Genomic DNA, 17,527 nt, shown 5'->3' with positions numbered 1-17,527 from the left:
GCGTCTCTACCACCTTGGAGACTCCCGTTGAGGAAGGAACTTCTGATTCAGGGGCCTTCACCCAAATCTAGTTTCTCTGAAGCTGACTGCTTGGAGATTGAACGCTTAATTTTATCCAAGCAGGGGTTTTCTGACTCGGTCATAGAGACCATGATTCAGGCTCGTAAGCCTGTAACTAGAAGGATTTACCATAAGATTTGGCGTAAATATCTATTGGTGTAAATTCAAGGGCTACTCATGGAGTAGAGTTAGGATTCCTAGAATTTTGTCTTTTCTCCAAGAGGGTTTGGAGAAAGGTTTATCGACGAGTTCCCTAAAGGTGAAATCTCAACCTTATCTGTTCCGTTACACAAACGTCTGGCGGATGTCCCAGATGTACAATCTTTTTGTCAGGCATTGGTCCGGATCAGGCCTGTGTTCAAACCAGTTACTCATCCATGGAGTCTTAATTTAGTTCTCAAAGGGTTCCGTTTGAGCCTATGCATTCCTTAGATATTGTTATCTTGGAAAGTTTTATTTCTGGTGGCTATTTCTTCGGCTCGTAGAGTGTCAGAGCTCTCAGCATTACAGTACGAATCTCCTTACCTTATTTTCCATTCAGATAAGGCAATTTTACTTACTAAATTTGGATTTCTTCCTAAGGTTGTTTCTGATCAGAACATTAATCAGTAGATTGTTGTGCCTTCTTTGTGTCATAATCCTTCTCAGAAAGAACGGCTTCTGCACATTTTAGACGTAGTCCGTGCTTTAAAGTTTTACTTACAGGCGACTTTCGTCAGTCTTCTTCTTTGTTTGTGATTTTCTCTGGAAAATGTAAGGGACAGAAAGCTACGGCTACTTCTCTTTCTTTTTGGCTGAAGAGTATCATATGTTTCGCATATGAGACTGCTGGACAGCAACCTCCTGAGAGGGTTACGGCTCATTCCACAAGGGCTGTTGCTTTCTCATGGGCATTCAAAAATGAAGCTTCTGTGGAACAGATTTGCAAGGCTGCAACTTGGTCCTCTCTTCACACTTTTTCAAAATTTTACAAATTTGACACTTTTGCCTCGGCTGAGGCCGCTTTTAGGAGAAAGGTTCTTCAAGCAGTGGTGCCTTCTGTTTAGGTTCCCTGTCTTGTCCCTCTCTTATCATCTGTGTACTCTAGCTTGGGTATTGGATCCCATTAGTAATTGATCCGTGGACTCATTGTGTCTTAAAAAAGAAAAGAAAATTTATGCTTACCTGATAAATTTATTTCTTTTTTGGCACGATGAGTCCATGGCCCGCCCTGTTCTTGTAAGACAGGTTTTGGGTTATGGTAAACTTCAGACACCTCTGCACCTTGGCTTTTCCTTTCTCTTCCTAACTTTGGTCGAATGACTGGAGTGGGAGGGAAGGGAGGAGCTATTTAACAGCTCTGCTGTGGTGCTTTTTGCCTCCTCCTGCTGACCAGGAGGTGAATATCCCATTAGTAATTAAGATGATCCGTGCACTCATCGTGTCAAAAAAGAAATAAATTCATCAGGTAAGCATAAATTGTTTTTTGACTGTCTATCTTTATACTCACATGGCTAGATGTATATCTTTCATTATAGAAACCTTTTATATCACTTTGACAGAGTTGAAATTGTGGGTGTACGGTCAGTGTATGAAACCATTTAATAGGAGACAGTTCTGTTTTTTAGCTTGCCAGAAATCACATATTGGTGCTCACGTTATAGAGCTTAGTTTTTAGGGTTGTTGGTCTCTGTTGGGCTTGAGGACCTTGCAGGGCACTGCTGGAAAGGGGAAGGGACATCAGCAGGGTTAACTCCTGATTTATCTATGCTACAGTGATTATTTTATCCTTGATCTGGGCTGTGCTAAATTTTGTGGGTGCTGGTAAGTTGTTTTTGGGTTTTTTTTAAACATTTTACCAGTACTCTCTGCTTTATTACCTACAGTTAAGCAAGAGTGTACACCTGCTTCTGATGTAGCTTTCTCTCCAGGATCATTGTTCAATGTTCTCTGCTGAAGTGACATATCAGGCTCACCATGAACAGTAGAGGGAATGCTTCATGCTGACTAGTCCTCTGAAGAGTAGTCGGTGCCTGAATCACAAACTGCCACTGTTGTTGCTCTAGAGGAGGATCCTTTGTCTTCACGGTAGCTTGGGAATATACATGTTATTTTACGGTAAGTTCCTTACACTTTTTAAGTGGTAGATGTTTCTAGTCCTCAGTAACTTGGTACTAAAGTGTAGGACGTTATTTTTAGGTCCCCACCTAAGCAGCCAAAAAATGAAATGTTCCTTCTGCTACGTTTAAATTCCATGTGCCTTTCTCTAGAGGTATGGAAAAACATTTTTAAGGTAGATAGTGGTGTTTCTGCTTTGGGCAAGAGTAATACTACTCCTTTAGAAGATATTACTACCTTAAGGGATCCCATGGATAAGAAGCTGGAGAACTTTTACAGATGCTCTTTCCAGATTGCATTTATATTTTGTTTTGCCATTCTTGTGGCTCGCGTATCTGCTGCAATCATGTCTTAACGGTGTGGAAACTTTATAGAAGATTTATCTCAGCAAAAAAAATGAAGCAATGAGTGTCTTGTAATAGCATGTTTTGCCTAGTCCTGGTAAGCTAATGTGTTTTCTAATAGCAGGCTTTTGGATCTACCCATTTTAAGGCAAAATCTTTCTTGAGCCAGGTCTAGGTTCTATTTTCTGTGGGTACTGGAGGCAAAGGCACATTTTTTTTCCTCAGTATTCAAGGAACAAGTTCTATAGATCAGCTAATGCTTGGTCTCTAGTTCTTGTCAAGGCTCTCCATTCTTTGTAAAGACAATCAGGAATTACTTAGTTAATTTACTGTATTAAATTGCTTAGGAGATTATCTAAAAGCCAAATAGCGATTTTAGAGCATTTTTAACGCTTCCATCTCCTTCAGGAAAAAAAAAAACTTTCCATAAAGCACTTCAAGGTCCCAGTAGTGCTATCATCCCATCTACATTTTTCTTAGTGTAGTCTAAAGTACGGGGAAAAACATGGTTCAGGGCACAGCACTCTTGTTTGGCAGACTTGGAAAGCAATAGTTATTTGTTCTAGTTGGAGTGCGAGGGCAAGGATTTTACTCATCTGTAGTTTTGAAGAAAGACTGGACATTTAATCCCATTCTGAATCTTAAAACCCTGAACACATTTTAAAGGGTTCAATCTTTCAAGATAGACTATCTGAACTATTTTTCTGTAAGTACGGGAATGTCGGTTCATGTGAACAATAGATTTGAATGATTCATACCTAAATATTCCCATTCATCTGGACCATGTTTGGTTTCTTAGGTTCCTTTTCCTGGGACATCATTATCAATTTGTAGCCCTTTAATTTAATCTGGCTACAGCACCCACAATGTTTACCAAGGTTTTAAAAGCAATGTTAATGGTGGCAACATCTCAGAGAATTTCTGTAGCCCCTTACTTAGAAGATATTTCAGATCAGGTGGGTTCTGGAGGCAGTCAGTCAAATAGATACATTGGTTATCTTACTCAGGCGCCACAGACAATGTATAAATGTACCAAAGAGTTTGCTGGTTCAGGTATCGTTTTTAGAGTTTCTAATAGACTAAGTGGGCTCCATTTATGAAGCAGCGAATGCTGCTTCTGAGGCCTATCATTTCAGGCTCGCCTGAAACTGAAGCTATGAAGCAGTAGTCATAAGACAGCTGCTTCTTATCCTGTCAGTCACCTTATAGGTGGCGGATTGAAATCACCCGATCCGATTGGTATTATTGACAGCCCCTGCTGGCGGCCGATTGGCCACCAGTGAGCAGGGGACGGCATTGCACAAGCATTTCACTAGAAATGCTTGTGCAATGATTTCAAATGTGGACAACGTATGCAATGTTAACATGATTCGCTATAGGGAATCATGTCCACTTAACATTCAATAAATCTACCCCAGTGTCTGTGAGACTGTCTTACAAATGTACTCAGATAGAAACTTCAGGCAGCTTGTCTAAAGCTTTGGGACACTCTTTGCTCTGCAGAGGTGATGTGCATTTAGGTTGTAGGGCTTATGACTGCAGCTTTTGCTATGATTTCCTTTACCCAGTTGTCCTTTCTTCATCAATCAAACAAGGATTTTAAGGATTTTACTACAGTCAGGAGAGCATGAATGTTATGATTGATATCTCAACTGTCTAAGTTTAGGGTCCTCCTTTTGAAGACCGTTATGGATGGTCATTTTCACGGACCATTTTAGGAGCTTCAGAGTAATATGATCACCTCAAGAGGTGCAGTCACTAATCATTTTCTTGAACCCACAGTTGTGGCATTTTCAAACATCAGTGAAATTCTAAGGCATTGAGGTTAGCCGGAGAGAGACCTCATGGCCTCTCGCTTGAACACCAAGCAACTTTGTTATTGTACAAGGCCAAGAGAGAGATCCTCAGGCAGCCCTAATGGGTGCCTTAGTGGTTCCTTTATCTTCAGTCTCATTTAAATTTTTCCCCTTTGATAATGTCATATGTGGATCTGATAGAAATGTCAATGTTCTCTCAGTGGTATCTTCCTCTCAGATGGGAATTGAGGTCTTTGATGGGAAGCTGACATCCTGGTTCTTGAATGTCTAATTTAAGCAGATAAGGGTTTATCTGACAAAGTAATTGATGCCTTAATTCAGAGATTTCTAGGGCTTACAAGTTGCCTTGGACGTTGCTGTTATTTAAGGCTAAATCCTTAAGTATGGAGTTTATCGGTATATAGTTGAGTCCTGCGACAAGTAGCTGTTACAATGTCAATATACATGGTATTGAATGTATTAGACCACAAAATGTTGTTATATCTAAGCAACACCTTTTCTCTTACATTGGTGTATCCGGTCCACGGCTTCATCCTTACTTGTGGGATATTCTCAATCCCTACAGGAAGTGGCAAAGAGAGCTGTCCATATAGCTCCCCTCAGGCTCCGCCCCCCCAGTCATTCTCTTTGCCGCTCTAACAAGTAGCATCTCCACGGGAGGGTAAAGAGTTTGTGGTGTTAGATTTGTAGTTTTTATTTCTTTTATCAAAAGTTTATTTTAAAATAGTGCCGGCTTGTACTATTTACAAGAAAGTGATGAAGATTTCTGCTGAGAGGAATATGATTTTAGCACCAGTAACTAAAATCCATTGCTGTTCCCACGCAGGACTGTTGAATACCGGAGAACTTCAGTTGGGGGGAACAGTTTGCAGGCTTAACTGCTTCAGGTATGATCAGTCATTTTTCTAACAAGACCAAGTAATGCTAGAAGACTGTCAGAAATCCCCTCAGGGATAGGTAAGCCATTTTTCTTAGACTCTGTATAAAATGATGGCTTAAATTAAGGGCTCAATGCTGGTTGACACCATTGTGGGCTTAATCAATTGCTTATTAGCATGATTTAGAATGAATAGGTTGTTTTTTGAGACTTTTAAAACACTTTTATGGGGTTTATTATTGCGCCTGGCACTTAATTAGACACCTAACCTAGTCTAAAAGGCCCCATCACTCTGGAATGAAGAGGGAGGGGGCCTCATTTTCGCGCCTCAGTTGCGCAGTTGTTTTGGCTTGACAGTTCATGCAGCTTCACGTGGGGAGTCCAGAGACCTCAGAGAGGACTTCAGAGAGGCTTATTTCTTCTTCAAATAATCCCTAAGGAAGGTAAAAGCCACAGTAGAGGCTGTGGCATCGTGCTGTAGTGTTTTTAACCGGTTATCTGCTGTTCTTAGCTCCGGTTTGGGCATTAAGGGGTTAATTGGTCTGAAAATTTGTGTGCAATCTTTTCAAAGCATTAGGACAATGTGGTGAAAATTTCATTAAGATCGGATGTTTATTTGATGGTTATTTGATGTTTTAGTAATAAAGTGTGCTCTTTTATTATTTAAAGACACAGTAAGGTTTTTTTTCAAAAAATATTTTTTATTGCATTGTAGTGCTGTCTAAGTCTGTCAAACATGTCTGAGCCTTCAGATAGCCTTTGTTCTGTATGTTTAAAGGCCATGGCGGTACCCCCATTAAATTTATGTTTGAAGTGTGCTATAGCGTCCAAACAACTTAAGGACCATACAGTAATGCTTAAAAATGTAGCCCAAGATGATTCTTTAGCTGAAGGTAGTGGGGATAGTACACTATCCTCTCCTTCTGTGTCAACACCAGCTATGCCCGCGCAAGCGATGCCCAGTACCTCTAGCGCATCGATTCCTATTACTTTGCAACAGTTAGCTGCAGTAATGGATAATTCTCTCGCAGCATTTTTATCCAAACTGCCAGCATTTCCGAGGAAGCGTGATAGCTCAGTTTTAAATACAGAAAATGAGCAATCTGACGCAGCGGATAATTGTAGTGCCCTCACAACAATCTGACTTGGCGGTGAGGGAGGGCCTGTCTGAGAGAGAAATTTCTGACACAGGAAAAGTTTCTCAACAGGCAGAGCCAGATACCATAGCATTTAAATTTAAGCTAGAACACCTCCGCGCCCTGCTTAAGGAGGTCCTGGCTACGCTAGATGATTGTGACCCCTTGGTGGTCCCAGAAAAATTGTGTAAAATGGAAAAATTCTTAGAGGTCCCGGTACACACTGACGCATTTCCGATACCTAAGAGGGTGGCGGATATCGTGACTAGGGAGTGGGAGAGACCAGGTGTAACTTTTGTCCCCCCCCCCCCCCCCCCTATATTTAAGAAAATGTTCCCCATTGTCGACCCCAGAAGGGACGCGTGGCAGACGGTCCCTAAGGTAGAAGGGGCAGTTTCAACACTAGCTAAGCGCACGACTATACCAATAGAAGATAGTTGCGCTTTCAAAGATCCTATGGATAAAAAAATTAGAAGGTTTGCTTAAGAAAATATTTGTTCAACAAGGTTTTCTTCTTCAACCAATTTCTTGCATTATTCCTGTAACCACTGCAGCGGCTTTTTGGTTTGAGGAACTAGAAAACTCGCTCCAGAAGGAGACTTCTTATGATGAGGTCATGGACAGAATCCACGCCTTGAAGTTGGCTAATTCTTTCATCACAGATGCCGCTTTTCAGTTCGCTAAATTAGCGGCGAAAAATTCTGGTTTTGCAATGGTGGCGCGCAGAGCGCTTTGGCTAAAATCTTGGTCGGCGGACGTGTCGTCCAAAACAAAATTGCTTAATATTCCTTTCAAGGTTAAGACCCTATTCGGGCCAGAGTTGAAAGAAATTATTTCCGATATCACTGGGGGAAAGGGCCATGCCCTTCCACAAGATAGACCCTTCAAAGCTAAAAATAAGTCTAATTTTCGTTCCTTTCGCAATTTCAGGAACGGACCTGCTTCTACCTCTACAGCCACTAGACAAGAGGGTAACGCTTCCCAGCCCAAACCAGCATGGAAACCCTTGCAAGGCTGGAACAAGGGTAAACAGGCCAAGAAGCCTGCTGCTGCTACCAAGACAGCATGAAAGGGTAGCCCCCGATCCGGGACCGGATCTAGTAGGGGGCAGACTTTCTCTCTTTGCTCAGGCTTGGGCAAGAGATGTTCCGGATCCCTGGGCGCTAGAAATTGTCACTCAGGGGTATCTTCTGGAATTCAAGGACCTTCCTCCAAGGGGAAGGTTCCACATGTCTCGCTTATCTTTAGACCAGATAAAGAGACAGGCATTCTTACGTTGCGTAGAAGACCTTCTAAAAATGGGAGTGATACACCCAGTTCCAACAGCAGAACAAGGACTGGGTTTTTACTCAAACCTGTTTGTAGTTCTCAAAAAGGAAGGCCAATCCTGGACTTAAAAATCCTAAACAAATTCCTCAGAGTTCCATCATTCAAAATGGAAACCATTCGGACAATTTTACCAATGATCCAGGAGGGTCAATATATGACTACCGTGGACTTAAAGGATGCGTACCTGCATATTCTTATCCACAAAGATCACCATCAGTTCCTGAGGTTCGCCTTTCTGGACAAGCATTACCAGTTTGTGGCCCTTCCCTTCGGATTGGCCACTGCTCCCAGAATTTTCACAAAGGTGCTAGGGTCCCTTCTAGCGGTGCTAAGACCAAGGGGCATTGCAGTAGCACCTTACCTAGACAACATCTTAATACAAGTGTCGTCCTTTCACAAAGCAAAGGCTCATACAGACATTGTTCTAGCCTTTCTAAGATCTCACGGGTGGAAGGTGAATGAAGAAAAGAGTTCTCTGTCCCCGTTCACAAGGGTTCCCTTCCTGGGAACAATAATAGACTCGGTAGAAATGAAAATCTTTCTGACGGAGGTCAGGAAGTTAAAACTTTTGAACACTTGTCGAGTTCTTCATGCCATTCCTCAACCCTCCGTAGCTCAGTGCATGGAGGTAATAGGACTCATGGTTGCGGCAATGGACGTGGTCCCTTTTGCTCGAATTCATTTGAGACCACTGCAACTGTGCATGCTCAAACAGTGGAATGGGGATTATGCAGATTTGTCTCCCCAGATACAAATGGACCAGAAAACCAGAGACTCACTCCTCTGGTGGTTGTCTCAGGATCACCTGTCTCAGGGAATGAGTTTCTGCAGACCGGAGTAGATCATTGTCACGACCGACGCCAGCCTCTTAGGCTGGGGTGCGGTCTGGGACTCCCTGAAAGCTCAGGGTCTATGGTCTTGGGAAGAATCTCTTCTCCCGATAAACATTTTGGAACTGAGAGCGATATTCAATGCGCTCCAGGCCTGGCCTCAGCTAGCGGAGGTCAAATTCATCAGATTTCAGTCGGACAACATCACGACTGTAGCGTACATCAATCATCAGGGAGGAACAAAGAGTTCCCTGGCGATGAGGGAGGTTTCCAAGATCATCAAATGGGCAGAGGATCACTCCTGCCATCTATCCGCAATTTACATCCCAGGGGTGGACAACTGGGAGGCGGATTATCTGAGTCGTCAGACTTTCCATCCGGGGGAGTGGGAACTCCACCCGGAGGTTTTTGTCCAATTAACCCAACTATGGGGCTTTCCAGATCTGGATCTGATTGCGTCGCGCCAGAACTCCAAAGTTCCGCGTTACGGGTCCAGGGATCCCAAGGCGACATTGGTAGAGGCCTTAGTGGCGCCTTGGTCGTTCAATCTAGCTTATGTCTTTCCACCGTTTCCTCTTCTCCCTCGGCTAGTAGCCAGAATCAAGCAGGAGAAGGCTTCGGTAATTCTGATAGCTCCTGCGTGGCCACGCAGGACTTGGTATGCAGACCTGGTGGATATGTCATCGGCTCCACCATGGAAGCTACCTTTGAGGCAGGACCTTCTAATCCAAGGTCCATTCAAGCATCCAAACCTAGTTTCTCTGCAACTGACTGCTTGGAGATTGAACGCGCTAAGCATGGGTTCTCTGAATCAGTTATAGATACTCTGATCCAGGCTAGAAAGCCTGTTACCAGGAAAATTTACCATAAGATATGGCGGAAATATCTTTGTTGGTGCGAATCCAAGGGTTACTCATGGAGTAAGATTAGGATTCCAAGGTTACTATCCTTTCTCCAAGAAGGGTTGGCAGCTAGTTCTCTAAAGGGACAGATATCTGCTCTGTCTGTGCTGTTGCATAAGCATCTGGCAGCCGTGCCAGATGTTCAGGCGTTTGTACAGGCCTTAGTCAGAATCAAGCCTGTCTACAGACCTGTGGCTCCTCCATGGAGTCTAAATTTAGTTCTTTCAGTTCTTCAAGGGGTTCCGTTTGAACCGCTACATTCCATAGATATCAAATTATTATCTTGGAAAGTTTTGTTTTTGGTAGCTATTTCTTCTGCTAGAAGAGTTTCGGAATTGTCTGCTCTGCAGTGTAATTCACCCTATCTGGTGTTCCATACAGATAAGGTCGTTTTGCGTACCAAACCTGGGTTTCTTCCCAAAGTGGTTTACAATAAGAACATTAACCAGGAAATAGTTGTTCCTTCTCGTGTCCTAATCCAGTTTCTAACATGGAACGTCTGTTACACAATCTTGATGTGGTTCGTGCTTTAAAGTTTTATCTAAAAGCAACTAAAGACTTCAGACAAACATCATCCTTGTTTGTCGTCTATTCTGGCAAGAGGAGAGGTCAAAAAGCGACTGCTACCTGTCTGTCTTTCTGGCTGAAAAGCATCATCCGGTTGGCTTATGAGACTGCCGGAAGGCAGCCTCCCGAACGAATTACAGCTCATTCCACTAGAGCTGTGGCTTCCACATGGGCTTTCAAGAATGAGGCTTCTGTTGAACAGATCTGTAAGGCAGCGACTTGGTCTTCACTGCATACATTTGCCAAATTTTACAAATTCGATACTTTTGCTTCTTCGGAGGCTATTTTTGGGAGAAAGGTTTTGCAAGCAGTGGTGCTTTCTGTTTAGGTTACCTGACTTGTTCCCTCCCTTCATCCGTGTCCTAAAGCTTTGGTATTGGTTCCCACAAGTAAGGATGAAGCCGTGGACCGGATACACCAATGTAAGAGAAAACAGAATTTATGCTTACCTGATAAATTTCTTTCTCTTACGGTGTATCCGGTCCACGGCCCACCCTGGCAATTTAGTCAGGTTTAAATTTATTTTTGTAAACTACAGTCACCACTGCACCCTATGGTTCTCCTTTTTCTCCTAACCGTCGGTCGAATGACTGGGGGGGCGGAGCCTGAGGGGAGCTATATGGACAGCTCTGCTGTGTGCTTTTTGCCACTTCCTGTAGGGATTGAGAATATCCCACAAGTAAGGATGAAGCCGTGGACCGGATACACCGTAAGAGAGAGAAATTTATCAGGTAAGCATAAATTCTGTTTTTGTGAATGTTGCACCTTTTAGGTCGAAAATTGGTTTTTCAGTGATTGTGTAGTACTCACTATTTCTTCGGCATCCTCCAGCAGTCTGCACGCTCCTGTGCTCAGACGTTATGTGTTTGTAGTGACCAATCGTTGACGATTTCTTAGAGTGTGCACTCTTTTGAATATAAACGCTGCAGTTATGGGAGTCAATCCAGGATCTCATTTCAGGAGCTGTGAAAAAAATAGAACGTCTACGCGTTTCAGCTGCTCAGAGCCTTTGTCAAGATGATCTTTCTTTCATGCTCCTCCCCTATATAGGGCTAGCTTTTAACCCTTCATTCGTTTTTATTGTAGCTGTAATCTCCTCAAGACAAATTTGGGCTGTTTAAATCTGCTGTTCTGCTTTATCATATGAAATAATTATCCCATCGCCTTTTTCACTTTAGTCATTAAAGTGTCATTGAATGTTTTCAGGGCCATGGAGAAGAAATATATCAATTACTGATTCAATGGACAACTGCAGAGGTAACTTGATAATTCAAGATGTGATTTCACTCTGTGTTGTGCATCAACCTCCTCTATCAGGCGAATACCAACGCTGTGACCCTCTTTATAGTGCACAGAAAGTCCTCACAACTCTAACCAGACTAGTTCCCAATGATCTCACAAGTTCACAAGAGTAGTCTTATGGCCGAAACATGTTAACCGTTTGGTGCTACGCCCTCTCATGCACTATATTTTTGTGACTGCACTGTCCCAGATTATGGAATTTTTTTACCCTGTGATGTTTATTAAAAAGAGACTTTTATTCAAGCAAGACCCTCTTCTATTCTTTTTTGCTCTGATTGACACCAGTCATTGGGTCTGGCTTTTCCTCTGAGGGATTTACAGCACCGAGTGAAGATAGCCCTCACCCCCTCCCCTTCAGTTTACCTATCGTCAAACTATGACATCACTTCCTTTCTGAGCGCCGCACGCTGGATTCCAGATAGAGGCACAGACCGAGGACAGCAACGGATGCCTGCTGAGTAAGCTCTCAGCCCGTATGGGCTACGGATCCCTCGATTGTCCCTTCTCCCTCTGACGGCTGCCATAACAGCATCTTAGGAGTACATATGAGGATTCAATTCTGGATACCTGGGGTGAGTGAGGTTACACAAGACCCGGACACCAGACAGGTGTGTATTTGACAGACTGAACACACTCATTCAATCGTGTATTTTTATGGGATATCCCTCTCCTCTCTTACCTCCTTAATCGAAAAATGTCAGTTCTGTCTTGCAAGCTGCCCTTGCTTATCTTTCATTATAAAAAGGTGTTTCTGAAACCCATTTATTGTGTTTTTTTTTTTTTGCAAAATGGCCCCTGATCCTGCACGAGCCTTCAGGCTTGCCAGAAACAGCAGTTAAGAAATAGCGGTCTTAAGACTGCTGCTCCTTAACTGGTCCGCCGCCTCTGAGCGCCGGACAGCAAGCAACCCGATCAGATACGATCGGGTTGATCGACACACCCTGCTAGCGGCCGATTGGCCGCGAATCTGCAGGGGGCGGCATTGCACAAGCAGTTCACTAGAACTGCTTGTGCAATGTTAAATGCTGACAGTGTATGCTGTCTGCATTCAGCGATGTCTGGCAGACATGATACGCTACAGCGTATCATGTCCGCCAGACTTTGATAAATCGGCCCCAATTAATTAATATTTTGTTATGCCATCACTTTGTCCAGATCCTAAATTGTGCAAGGAAAGACTTTAGATGTGGTGAGTGCACTGACGTTTTATGTGGAGATGGAAAAATACTTTTGTATACCTTCTGCACTTTCTGTACATTTTTCAGGGCTTTGTTAATGTCAGGAAGCAACTGTCATTACTCTGGTGACTTGGCACAAGGCCTTAATTCGAAATGCTTGTCTGGTGGCAGGTAAGTAATCCCCTCAGAAGATTACAGCACATTCTACTAGCTAAGTACCTACTTCTGGGGCCTTGCATCCATGGAGCAGATTTGACTTCTTGGTGTTTTGCTAATTTCTATTATCTTCATTTGTTTGCTTTGTCTGAGGCTGCTTTTGGCAGTAAGGTTTTATGGGCCATTATTCCTGCCTAGTCACCTTCCTTTTCTCAGTCCCACCCATTTTGGTGGTGTTGTGGACTTCATTGCTATAGTAATGGATCCCACAAGTGATGGGTCATGGGCTTACCATATTATGAAAGAAACATCATTTATGCTCACCTGATAAATGTATTTATTTCTATGTACCACAGCTATCTATGGTTTTTCAATGTTTCCATTCACAGTGTAATGCTGCTAAACTTTTTTGAATCAAATTGGATATTTTTACTTAAAGAGATAGTCTAGTCAAAATTAAACTTTAATGATTCAGATAGAATCATGATTCAGGTAGTTTTAAGCAACTTTCTAATTTACTCCTATTATCAATTTTTCTTCATTCTCTTGGAATCTTTATTTTAAAAAAGCAAGAACGTAAGCTTAGAAGCCGGCCCATTTTTGGTTCAGCACATGGGTAGCGTTTGCTGATTGGTGTCTTAATGGTTTCATCCAATCAGCAAACGCTACCCAGGTTCTGAATAAAAAATGGGCTGGCTCCTAAGCTTAATTTTCAGCTTTTTTAAATAAAGATACAAAGAGAACAAAGAAAAACTGATAATAGGAATAAATTAGAAAGTTGCTTTAAATTGCATTCTCTATTTGAATCATGAAAGTTTATTTTTGACTAGACTATCACTTTAAGGATGGACACTGTTGTGATGTGTTTCCTTTGTATTCCTCCTCTGCTTTGCTACATGGGTAACTGAGGCTAGCTAGGAGGAATACTTGGTATGGGAGAGCATAGCTCTGGAAATGTTATGGTGTGTTTTGCCACCTTTTGTTGGGCAGGAAATAATATCCAAAAAGTAATGGATTGTGAACTCAGAAATAATTTATCAGCTAAGCATTTAATTGTATTTTTTTTCAATAAACTAAAATACATTTTATAAATAACTTTTAGGTGCAACAAAGAATCAGATCATTTGAATGTGAGCTGACATTTGCCTTCGTATCGTAAACTAATTATGTGAAGACCCTTGTCCTACACTGGGTTAGGACTATTAAATACATAATAAATGCATAATTATCTAACAAATTTACTCCAGTTAGCCAGCCCCCTTGCATCATGTGACATCTATCAGACTTATATTACACTGATCTTTTGCACATGCTCAGTAGGTTCACATTAAAATAAAAGAAGCATTTTTTTTTCTCAGCTAAGAAGCCGGCTCATTTCACTGTGATAATTATATGCTGGACACCATTTCATTAAAAAAAAAAATGCATCTACAAGAGAATATTTTTATATTTATAACTAAAGCAAATAAATTATTTGCACACTGTTTAAGGTTTTTCTTTCATGAGACAGAACATATAAAATTTTGTTTCCAATTTACATCTATTCTTTGTTGAAGGAGCAGCAATGCACTACCGGGAGCTAGCTGAACACATCTAGTGAGCCATTAACAAGGGATATGGATATATATATATATATATATATATATATATCCAAAGTAGAAACCACAAATGCGCTCAGAGTCCTTATGTGTAGGTTAAAAAAACTTGCTTTATTAATACATTTAAAAGCAAAAAAGTGTCCTAAATAGGACTAATCCAAATGGTATTTTGCAGGCGCACAGAGAGCATACATGTTTCGTGCTTAGATAGCACTTGTTCACTGAGCGCATTTGTGGTTTCTACTTTGGATTTGGATATTTCTTGCGTGCAGGACAGACACGCTGAACCACTAGCTGCCATTGCCCTTCATTAAGGGATTTTGAATCTCCCGCCCTCCCCTGTCAGTGAGCCGGTTACACTTCCATACAACAGACGAAGGATTCGTTGCGCTCCGTTGTGCAGGTACTCTGTGGATGTTTATATATATATATATATATATATATATGTGTGTGTGTGTACACATCCACCAAGCAGCTAGCTCCCAGTAGTGTATTGCTCATGAGCCTACCTTGGTATGCTTTTCAACAAAGAATACCTGAAGAATGAAGGAAATCCAAAAATAAATGTAAGTTGCATACAATTGCATGCTCTATTGGGATTCTGAATGTTTACTTTCCCTAACATTGGGATTTAACTAGAAAAGATTATTCATTTGATTTAATCGTAAAGCTTGTAAGTAAGCATACATTTGCAGGATCTACCTGCTGGTTATAGGATGAGGTCGGCAGAAAAAAAAGGATCACCTAGCAGGTCTCTGGCAGCTAAGGGGTTAGTGATATAAACAGGGCTGTGTCACTGTGATAATTATATGCTGTACACCACATTATGCTAGACAGTAACTATCTCTGCTTGGTGTTTAGGAGGTAAAATACAAGTGTGGGTAATTTAGCCTTGGTCAGAACCTGACATTAATGTTTGGTCTCTCCCATACTAGAAGTATCAGATTTAGAGATCATGTAGTAGTAAAGAGACTTTAAACCTGTACACCGTGGTCTTTAGCTGTATGACTCCTCCACCTGTGTTTAGGTCTAGTGGACTTCGTGTAGGTGCATCCAGATTTAATTTTACTAAAAATTTGAAAGTTTGTATGTGTTTGTCAGATTGTGATATTTTTTAATAAAGCATAGTATTCACCTGGTCAGAACAGACAATATGTTTAGTTATGCAGCAATATGACCATATTAATTTTACATGAACTTGCATATAGAGTTTGCTACTTAGTGGCACAAATAAACCCTCAATGGCTAATTTCTCTGTATGTGACCAGTGAGGTACAAGTATAGTCTAGTCTGGCTTATTTGTAACTGTGCTGTCTTCTCTAGGGTACTGTGCACTTAATGTCCTGAAGACTGACCAGTGACCTGCTGCTGTTAGAAGATGTACTTACAACATATGGAACTTGTCCTACTCTGTATGCGCCAAATTATGTTCTCACGTACATGGATGCAACTGAAACACTTATCTTCATATCAGCTGCAACCCGGAAGAAATAAAGCACCAGGATTTATTACTTTCGTGCAAAAGTACTTCAGAGCTGTGGAGAGCACCTCTAAACAACATATAAAGCACATTGATTCAATGCTCTATGGAGATGTAACTGTGCACTTACATTACTGTCACTGTAAAGACACCATACAGATAGCTAAACATATGCAACTGACTGTCATAAAAAATAAAACTTCAGCATTGTACACTACAGTCATCTGCTGGCCAAACGGAGAGAACAAGTCACTGCACTAAATAATTATTTCCTATAAGTGGAAATTTGCTATCAGACCGATCATCAGTCACACAGGTGTCTCTTGCAGCTAAACCACTGAATACATAATCTTTCTTCCCCAAGAATGGAGCATATACTCCCCACCTTAACAGGCAACTGAGCAAGGACACATTGTCATGACACCCCTGCCTGACTAATCATCCCCCGGCTAATGGACAACCAGCGTAGCAGCACCTGATAAATAAGTTGTGATTATATCTAAACTGATATGTCTAGATATTAACCCTTGTCTGCATATTTATAAAGTGTATCTAGATATCTTATTGCATTTATTCACTAACTGAATGTTATATTATTGTTTGTATCACTCTCACTACACAGTTGGGTTATACATTTATTTGGTCAGTGTTGTCACAAGAACTATCTTAAGCCATGGACATTATAATAGTAATAATTTGTGGAATTCTCTGTATCCTGGAGGGATGTGTACCCAATCAGCTGTTAAAGGACCAGTAAATATAGTAGATTTACATAATCAAAAAAATGCATGATACAAATCCAATGCAATAGCAATTAGTATGAACTTCAAATGAGTAATAGATTTCAAAGTTATGTCTATTTCTACTCCTCTTCCATCATGTGATAGCTATCAGCAAGTCACACATGCATATACTTCTTGCACATGCTCAGTAGGAGCTGGTGACTCAAAAAGCGTAAATATAAAAAGTAACTGCACATTTTGTTAATGGAAGTAAATTGGAAAGTTGTTTAAAATTGCATGCTCTATTTGAATCATAAAAGTTTAATTTTGACTTGAGTGTCTCTTTATTTATTGCCTGACTAATGACCCTACTAACAGACTCTCTGGCACCTGACAAGTAAGTTGCATCCTTATCTGAAAATTCCACTCTGTCATAGAAAGATATTTTCGGGGTTGTTTTTGTTTAATTGTTATTGGTTCTTTTACAAATCTTTGGTATGCATATGAACTGGGACGATGAGATGGAGTCTATAAATGTGTGTGGTGTTCAATAAAGGATGTATACTGATTTCACAGCTTTGACTCAGGTTGAGTTAATGGAATCTGGGGTAGAGTGTTTTAGGTTATTTTCCCTTTCAGCTATATCTTTTGAGTCTCAATGAGAGAAGTATTTGTAAAGACTGAACTGGTTAAATTTGCACAGACTGTTACTGAACCCCTCACGGCACCGCCAGTGCCCTCTGCAGAAATAGAGCATTCAGATGCCAGAAATGTTACTTGTTAGTCAAACAAGTGACTAGACTAGGGCAAGAGAATGTGGTATGCATGCTTATCAGAGTGCCTGCAGGCTGTGTCTAATCTAGTTAATGACATGGGACGAAGTTGTCTGTCACACTCCGCATATGATGTATTAACCTGTATTCATATTATCTATCTATACTTATATTATACCAGGTGCTAATTGCTTAATTTATAGTTACTCTCTAGTGTGCATCAAAATGATTGATAATCAGGGGGCTGCAGGACCAGGGATCTAATCTGAGTGCTGATGTACTGTAGCTATTTGTTTAAGGGGGCTGCAGGACCAGGAATCTGATGTGGGTATTAGGCTGACAGAGGGTCTGCAGGGCCA

General features: G+C 41.3%; 1 long non-coding RNA gene across 1 annotated transcript in view; it reads left to right on the top strand.

Moving 5' to 3' along the window:
• The window catches only part of LOC128643117 (uncharacterized), a 36,180-nt gene extending 19,210 nt beyond the window's left edge, over window positions 1-16,970 (top strand). Inside the window, exon 2 of the long non-coding RNA XR_008399774.1 lies at window positions 15,517-16,970. This is a non-coding gene — a long non-coding RNA (uncharacterized LOC128643117). The remainder of the gene's footprint in view (window positions 1-15,516) is intronic.
• The last annotated feature ends 557 nt before the right edge of the window (window positions 16,971-17,527 follow it).

Source organism: Bombina bombina, chromosome 12 (genome assembly GCF_027579735.1).
Source record: "Bombina bombina isolate aBomBom1 chromosome 12, aBomBom1.pri, whole genome shotgun sequence".
NCBI lineage: Eukaryota > Metazoa > Chordata > Amphibia > Anura > Bombinatoridae > Bombina > Bombina bombina.
This window is presented reverse-complemented; position numbering and strand designations above follow the sequence as displayed.